The sequence below is a fragment of the Notolepis coatsorum genome (genome assembly GCF_963971535.1).
Source record: "Notolepis coatsorum genome assembly, contig: SCAFFOLD_1144, whole genome shotgun sequence".
Classification (NCBI taxonomy): Eukaryota; Metazoa; Chordata; class Actinopteri; order Aulopiformes; family Paralepididae; genus Notolepis; species Notolepis coatsorum.
In genome coordinates, this window is record NW_028173341.1 from 5,348 (window position 1) to 14,977 (window position 9,630).

General features: G+C 39.4%; 1 long non-coding RNA gene across 1 annotated transcript; it reads right to left on the reverse strand.

The window, feature by feature from the left end:
* Positions 1-1,436: 1,436 nt before the first annotated feature.
* Positions 1,437-9,119, reverse strand: LOC311247809. Its single transcript, XR_014620880.1, has 3 exons — positions 9,036-9,119; positions 8,650-8,707; positions 1,437-1,640 (listed from the first exon to the last, which is right to left on the reverse strand). It is a non-coding gene; the product is annotated as an uncharacterized lncRNA (long non-coding RNA).
* Between the last annotated feature and the right edge of the window lie 511 nt (positions 9,120-9,630).

The following is a 9,630-nucleotide window of genomic DNA, read 5'->3' on the forward strand; positions in this document are numbered from 1 at the left end:
TCCAGTCATTATATGAAAAAACCTAGGACAAATTGCAACAGTAGCAAACTCAACTGATTTTGTATCCTCATTATGTCCTTAGTGAGGGAAAAAAACTCCCAAGGAATCCCATCATGGGAAAGTTTTGAAAACGACCTATATATGTTCATATCGATTATAACAGTGGTGAAAATTTTACTTTTAGATATCACTATAAAAACTCACAAGCTGATTACACACACAAAGACAAGAAAAAAAGTCAATCACAACTTCATTGAATTATTCTGTTTACTCATGCAAATCACACATTATCTTATTTGATATGCACCAATTAGCATACACGCTAGAACTAATCAAAACATTTGATAAAGAAATTTTTTTCTTCTTGGAATATTAGTAGATAGGCTCTGTGGAGCTCAGTCCACGAGGATGGGGCTCAAGGGTTTATGTCCGTGGGGATAGGTCCATGGAGATGGGGTTTTTTATAATAGGCGGAAACTACATATTTGTACAGCATGCAAAACACTACATGATTCTTGCACAAAACTACATGGGCTTAACATAAATTTGGTATGTCTGTATAGGGGAGGCTTGTAGGTACCCATGTAACCCATTTCATTAACATATATTGAGGTAGAAGGCCAAGGGACCATTTGAAAAATGGTGATGGCCATATTTCCCTCCCCAAAAAAAATCATCTTAACTTTGAATAATTAGGTATGTAGCCCCCTTTCCAATGAGGTAACATGACATGGTTGGTCTCATTGGAAACCCGAGGTTGTCTAGAATCAAATGGTATCTTTACTTTTGAGCTACCTCAAAATTTGAACGCGTCACAATCACTGAAAGACAGTGTCGTCAGTGATCCTGCCAGCAATCAAGTACATTGAAAAAAAACACATTTCCCATGATGGGATTCCTTGGGACTTTTTTTCTCTCACTAAAGACATATTGAGGGAGTTTGCTAATGTTGCAATTTGTCCTAGGTTTAGCCTAATTCTGGCCTATAATGACTGGACTATAGGGGTAACAAAACATTGAAAAAAAACACATTTCCCATGATGGGATTCCTTGGGACTTTTTTTCTCTCACTAAAGACATATTGAGGATACAAAATCAGTTGAGTTTGCTAATGTTGCAATTTGTCCTAGGTTTAGCCTAATTCTGGCCTATAATGACTGGACTATAACCCAACCCCCTCCAATGAACAGTTACCCCCCCCCCCCCCCCCCCGCCCCACCTACTCAACCCCCACCTGATGGAAACAAGACAAACGTCTTTCTCAGGTCTGCATCCCCTTAACAATTGTATGTATTGAGCCGTACTGTATTGTACCCATTCTGCAATCTGTTAAATAAAGTTTTCATTCATTCATTCATTCACCTCCTCCAATGTACAGTTTCTTCCCCCTCAAATGTATATACTCTCCAATGTATATAATGTCATGTGGGGGGGCATGTATCGCAGTTCTATGGCCCTCTTCTCCAATTCTGCTTCAACCATTTTTAGTTCCACCATCTTTTCTCTGGCGCTTCCTGAGGGTGTTGGATTTTGTGATGAGCTGGGCCAGGACCAGGACCCAGCCTTCCCGTAGGCGAGGAAGCCGTTATCTCTTGCTTCAACAGACAGAAAGTCCCCAAACTGTTGAGTAATCACATCACCTGAGACAAACAGAAATACATAATTTAGGTGCATCAGTCAGATACTTTTCATATCAAGAAGCACATTTTCATATCAAGAAACACATTTTATGATAATAAAATGTGCTGAAAACCCCCAGCCCTGCACAATGGTGCGGCCCCTGTTGAGGTCCCTGCTGCGATTGAAGATTTATATGACTCATTTAATTTATTAGGACAATGTTGTCTACTAACTTGGCCAGTGAGTCATCTAGTCTTTATATATGTCTATGGAGGAGACAGTGGCAACATTGTGCTCAGTACTCAGTGAATATGCTCATCGCCCCACAGTGCAGCTCAGGCTGTGTGCTGATTTCCCCGGAACATGTCTATGGGCTGGTGGGACAGCAGGCAGAACCAGGACTCGGTCAGAACCAACAGGTCCTCCGTCTGCTGCTCTGGCTTAAACACAGTACGGCACAGTTTACTACAGGCACTTAAGCATTCTTACTCTCACAACAATAATAAATATATTAAATATTAAATTGAATACGAGTTTTCAGACAAATAAGCAGGATTTCACATTTGATTATAGGACCATGTCTTACCCAAGGTACACAACAACTTACCCAAGGTACACAACAAACAAACTAGGCTCATATTGTTTAACGCTTCATCTCCCCTTTAAGGCCAAAACATGTAAAAAAAAAAAAATAATTTTTTATATCGGCCCAATCTTGATATCGGACCGATACCGATGTGTAAAGAAACGGCCATATCGGCCGATATTATATCAGCGGCCGATATATCTTGCATCACTACATGTGCCCAAAACACTGAGCTCAGGCCTTCTCGTGTCGCTGCGCCCCAAGCCACCACGACACGCACACACACCTGTAGAGACATCAGTTGTGAGATGGACAGGTTCGAAACTCAATTCTAAGAAATAAATCAACAGTTCTGGCTTTCCAGATTAATTTATAGATGAGGGAAAGTCAGTAAGTAAGAAAAATGAGGTGGCAGAAAGATTCAACAGATTCTTTGTTAATGTAAACTGGCAGAGGAGATAACCCCGCCACAAGGGGGAGGTGTTTCTAATTATTTTATATAACGAAACACAAGTACCATCTTCTTGAGAAAAACGGATAAAAATGAAATTATGGATACTGTGAACAAACTCAACTGGAAACCTCATATCAAATATGTCAGGACTAAATTGGCACGGAGTGTTGGTGTTTTATGCAAGATAAGGCACATTCTAAACCAAAAAACACTGTATACACTGTACTGTACACTCTTCCTATGGTATATGACTATATGAGCTACTGTGCGGAGGTGTGGGGTAATACCTACAAAAGCACTCTACAGCCAATATGCACCATGCAAAAAAAGCAATAAGAATAATCAACAATGTAGGATATTATGAACACACTAATAACTTATTTATAAAGCTACAAGCATTGAAATGTATGGATCTAGTGGATTTAAAAACTGCCCTCATTGTATACAAAGCCAGATACAAACTAATCCCAGGCAACATTCAAAAATGGTTCAGAGACAGGGAAGGAGAATATAACTTAAGAGGGAGAGGGAATCTTAAACAACAAATGGTACACACTACGCTGAAAAGCATGTGCATATCGGTGTGTGGAGTGAAGTTGTGGAATAATTTACCTGAATACATCAAACTGAGTAAACATGTAGCACAATTTAAAAAGCAGCTAAAAAAACACACATTAGAGAAATACAGAAATGAGTAATGAGGATAAACAAAGTTATGTTATATTGTGTTATGTAGTGCTGTACTATATTCACTGCTGTCAAGTGAATCAATTTTATTTGATTTCTCTTTTAAATACCGGTATAAGTAAAAGTATATTCTATATTGTAATATACTAAATTAGGGCTGGGCGATATAACGATAACGATAAATATCGCGATATATTTTAATAATCGATATCGAATATCGAAATAAAAAAAAATCGAAAAATCTTTTTTTTCCTTTTTTACCTGCAACAGGGCAGTTTTAAAACCAGAGACAGTGGACAGACTTGTCTTTCTTGCCTGCAACTTAAAGTAATGGCTTTGCTTGTCCAAATGACAATACTGACCAAATTCAGATTTATTTCTCTCGTCCATTTATTTTGTTTGCTTTCTAATTTAAAATACATTTTGAAACCATCTGTACACAGTAGGCTATGTGTGCTAGCAGAACTAGACTCCAGTCACGAGTCACAGTGCGGTGATTTGTCCACCAAAAAAGCGCCAAAAGATCGAAAATAAACTAGCAGAGCCAGAACTGTTCAACTCCTCTGGAGCCACAGCCAGCAGAGAAGCCGGTTTACTTTAGCTTTTAAACCAGCTGCAGCCTGAGAACTGGAGTGTGAGGGGATGTAACACTGAAGATGGCGGCAATGACAAAGAATTTCTGCAAAATAAACAAACATCTGTTGTTAAAAAAAAAAAAAAAAAAAAAAATTTATACTTATAACAATTCGATAATTATCGATAGAGAAATAAAATAAAATTATCATATCGTTATCGCGATATGATTTTTTTCCATATCGCCCAGCCCTATACTAAATTATGTTATATCTAGTCAAATTAATGGAAGAACAAACATAAATGTAAGGGGGTAGGGATCAATAAGCTTAGCTTCCCTCTACTCCTTTTTTGGACATGTCTGCTAACCAAACACATTGCTCTTGACCTTTTGTTTATAATTCCATGTAATAAAAACGGAGCTCAACGCATGCATTTTGTAGATCATTGGCTAAATGATTATCCAGTTTGACTATCGTCTACTACGAGCCACCGTACCTGTAGTACTACTGCTTACAAACTGCCTCGCTACTGTGAACCTGCTCTTGTCGTCACGTCACAACTAGATGTTAAATAAACTAGTCTAGATGGAAATAGGGGTCCACGCGCACCCCCCGGAACTTTTTATGCCACCTGATTTTTCTTAATCCTTAAAGTGTCTACTTTCAGAATCTGCCAGGTGCCAAGCTGAAATAATGTCCGAAAGGCTCCATTTTTAACCCTTTATTGCACCTAACCCAAAACCGAAACATTAAAATGTGATGTAGCAAGAGGCATAACCTTTGAAGTAAACAACATGGAGACAAATTAATACATTTGTCCATACAATTCTGACCGTAGGAATTCAATGGGATGGTTATTTTTGACATGACAACATTTTGACTGTATTTCTGGACAAAAAATACAATACGCATAGAGTGAATATTTGGTGACAATAATTTTTTTTTTCAATCCTCCAAGTGTTTATTTTGAGATTATATTGGGTACCAAGCTGAAATAATGTCTCAAAGGCTAGTTTGAACCCTTTATAGCACCTAACCCAAATTTTTTTAAATGAAAATATAATGTAGAAGAGGCATAACTTTTGAGGTAGACGACTTACAGAGCGAAAATACATTTTCCCACACAATTTTGATCCTAGGAATTCAAGGGGATGGTTATTGTTGACATTTGACAACATTTTGACTGTATTTCTGGACAAAAACAGCAAGAAATGACCAAACGTGTGTATGACCAACTACCTTTTCATTTTTTAAAGCACATAGTGAATATTCTAGAGTTGAACCTTATATACAGCTCAAGCATTACTGTAGATGAAGCAGTTAAATGTGCGTACAAACTTGGAACATCTGATTAACTACAAGAAGCAGCACTCACCCTCAATTCTCACATTATAAAGGCATTCAAAGAGTCAAAGGAGCTACCATGGCCCCCAACTGCACACAAGCTGGATGCTGTGAAAATGGATGAACTGCTCCCAGAGCATCTTGTACCATTTCTGAGCTCAGTGGTGACTGGGACACTTGATGAAGAAAAGTGTGAGAAGACGCAGAGGCTGGTCTATTCGATTACACAAGATGTGTGTCGAGTAGGGCTGCACGATTAATCGATTTTTTATCGAAATCGCAATTTGTAATGATGCAATTATCAAATCGCCTGCAATTAAAAAAAAATTAAATAAATAAGATTTTAACCAGGAAGTCCCATTGAGAGACAAGATCTCCTTTGCAAGGGAGACCTGGCCAAGATGACAGCAATAACATTTGCAATACATCACACAGCAATAAAAATTTGCGATACATCACACAAGAACATAATAAATGTGCATGTATACAATATACAATACATCACATGTAAACACAAAAACAAAGCAGAATAGTCTACATGATAGTAAAAGTGTATAATACAGGGTAATACAGTAATTTTGCAGTTGGGACCCGACTACAGAAAGCAGCAACATTCTTCTTGTAGGAAGTTATGTAATACAGATTTAAATTCACCAAGAGAGACTGGGGTGTAAGTGGATAATGGTCCTGTAGCCCATTCCATGCCCAAGGTGCGAAGCTTGAGAAAGCTGTTCCTAGCTAACCCTGCTCAAGTCAGAGAAAACATCTGAGCCGAGTAAGGAAAGGGTGGGGGGGGGGGTGGGGGCATCTCTCTCTACTGGTTCAATTAATGTAGAAAAACGTTGCACTATAAAAACGAACTGGATAGTTGATAAACATTTAACTTCATTAGCTGAAGTATTCTAAAATAATTTAAGCAATTCTCCTTTTCTGTGTGTGTGTGCACGTGTCTCATATCTCATTTGATAGTATTTACTGAGGATTGCCAGATAATGTTGATATTTAAACACAAAAAAAATTATAATACAAAATATACATGATCATGCAACATAAAAAAAATTGTTGTAGGAACAGTTTGGGAGAGGGAGGTAAGGGGTTTTAGATTGTGTGTTGTGAAGTTTACTTCAGAGAGGGAGAGTAAAGTACAGGGAAAAAAAGGTACCGTTGGGTACCGTACCGGTATCGATTCCCAGGTAAAAAGAAAAATGTTCAGACTCTGTGTCCCGAACAGACCCACCGCGTAGGCCAGATGCAAGCCGCATTTTACAACAAACCTCTGGGGCTGCTTAAAAAAAATTATAATCGCAATCGCAATATCTGTCCGAAAAATCGCAATTAGATTATTTCCCAAAATCGTGCAGCCCTAGTGTCGAGCAGCAACTAACAGCAAGTGAAGTGAAACTCCAAAAGCACATCCTCCTGTGTGCCACACTTCGGCACCTCTATCGAAGCAAACAGGTGAGTGATCAACTAACTTATTGCTTATGAGGTCCTACATTGTCATTGCTCAACTATGCTTCATACAGGTATTTGATATTGATACAAAAAAACATTTGTTTATCTTATTCTTTACAGCTCACAACCATCCTTTCACGACTAGGACACTCGGAGACATACGACTTCAGTATGGAACTTGAGACAGCCATGGCCAATGCTTTTGATGAGATGTCCACCAACATGACCCCTGAAATCACCACTGGCGAGGGAAACACTGTTTTTCACAGCGAGTGGGACAACCTGAACAGAATCACCACCAACGTTCATGGTTCAAATGTGGTAAACAGCGCCGGGGGAATCATGATTCAAGAAGTGAAGGAGAGCCATGTGAGCACCAAGAAAAGGACCCTTCCTCTCTATGACAGGTCATCCAAGATGAGAAGCCTTAAGATCACGCCTCCCGAGACGCTGCCAGAGCTGGCATTCAAAAGAGTTGGCCCCAAATTCCCCAAGAATGCCAACTTTACCCCTGCTGCTGAGGAATTACTGGGCCCCGACTACTGTAGCACACTGCTGGGATTCTACGACTTTACTGGGGAGGACTGTATCAGCGCTTTTAAAGGCAAATGCAAGGTGAATCCCCTGAAGAAGCTGGAAAAGACTCGTAAACTCCACAAAGCTTTCAGGCAGCTTGGTGCAGACTGGATGGTCACTGATGAGCTTCAAGAGGAGATGGAGAGCTTCACATGCATTATGTATGGCCAAGCACGGATGACATCAGTTGACACAGTACGGGTGAAAATGATGAGAAAGATGGTCGGCGCTGACAAAGTCCTGGACTCCAAGTCAAAAGTAGACCTGGAACGCCTGCCAAGGTCCGTCTCATTCCACATGTCCAGCGAGCCTTCTATAAGAGAGCAGACAAGGCAATAATCAAGAGCCCAAAACCACATGATCCAGGCATGGGCTGGGAGAAGACAGGAGAAGAGGAGGTGTTGGAACCGGTCTGGGCAATTGGACCCATCCTCCCTCCTTCTCTTGTTGAGGTACTGGCTCAGAGAGCAGAGTCAGAAGAGCATGCAGCCCTTGACAAGGTGACCGATTACGCCAACAATAACTTTGTCTGTGGGTAAAGTGGATGGAGAGTACGAGCATGAGGATGAAGAGCTGGAGATGGAAGAAATTGAATTAGAAGATCTCTTCAGTGACGATGAGGATGAGTAGTTTAGGTCAGCAAGTTGGTAGTGACATGAAAAGGTAAATGTATTGGTTGTCTACTTCAAAAGTTATGACTCTTCTACATTATATTTTCATTTTTAGATTTTTGGGTTAGGTGCTATAAAGGGTTAAAACTAGCCTTTGGGACATTATTTGAGCTTGGTACCCAATATAATTTCCAAATAAACAGTTGGAGGATTGAAAAAAAAACTGATTGTCAACAAATATTCACTATGCGTTTGAAAAATAAAAATGTAGTTGGTTAGACACGCATTTCTTGCATTCGTTTGCCGTTTTTGTCCAGAAATACAGTCAAAATGTTGTAAAATGTCAAAAAAATAACCATTCCATTGAATTCCTAGGGTCAGAATTGTATGGGAAAATGCATTAATTTGTCTCTGTATGTTGTTTACTTCAAAGATTATGCCTCTTGAGTCTTGCTACATCAAATTTTAATGTTTCGGTTTTGTGTTAGGTGCAATAAAGGGTTAAAAATTGAGCCTTTCGGACATTATTTCAGCTTGGCACCTGGCAGACTCTGAAAGTAGACACTTTAAGGATTAAGAAAAATCAGGTGGCATAAACATTTCCGGGGGGTGCGCGTGGACCCCTATTTCCATCTAGACTAAACCCACGGTTTGATAAACCCAAGTGTGTTCATTGACCCACACGCAACTGAGGTACATATTAACAGTTTACACATTTGATGGTAGAAATCAGTTTGTTACCCTCATACCAAGATGGCGGCGGTCTCGTGACGTCAGAGTGTCTTCGATTTCAAATAAACTTGAGTAAAAGATAAAAGCATAGCAGATAGACAGTGAGATTTGAGATAGATAGATAGGAGGACACAATGTATTAATGTAACAGCTAATACAATTTAAACTTTGCAAACTCCCATACATGTAACGTTATTATGATAGATAAGCTGTAGCTGTAGCAGAAAACACGAGACTGAGTCGAGTCACCTAAATCGAAATGTTGAAACAGTGCCAAGCCAACACGAACTCAAAAACACTTTAACCTATTGGTAAACAAACGTATTGTTGAAAATATACACTATGACTGCTGTTGTGACATGTTTAAGATCGTATTGACTAGTTTACACACTCACCTTCAAAGTTTCAAACCGCGGCGCTAACGTTAACTTGTTGATCTTAGCTCTGTAAATCGGGATCTTCTTCTCTGCTCCTATTTCCTAAATGTTGTAACAGCGCCACCACAAACTCGCAACAGCGCCACTTGTGGCCAAAAATATGACGATAGACAGACAATTGTTAAGCTGCATACAGTTGAGCGGTGATAGAATGTGATTGGACAAATGGGATTTAGGGGAGGGGGAGGTGACGCAATTCATTAGTCTTTGGGGGAGGGGTGCTTTTAGAAGTGTCTGTCTTTTAGAATTCACAGTTCAAGTGACTACAAACTTTGATTGATTGATTGAACATTTTATTAACAGATTGCAGAATGGGTACAGTACAGTACAGCTCAATACACAATTGTTAAGGGGATGCAGACCAGAGAAAGACGTTTGTCTTGTTTCCATCAGGGTCCCCCATTTTCAATTCATATAGACATTTATGACATACACAACATACATGACATTTATGGCATAGGGACATATAGGTATTTAGTACTGATACATTTGTGACATAAACGGTATTCAAATATACAGTACTGTTACCCCTAGATCCTGACAGAGTATATAC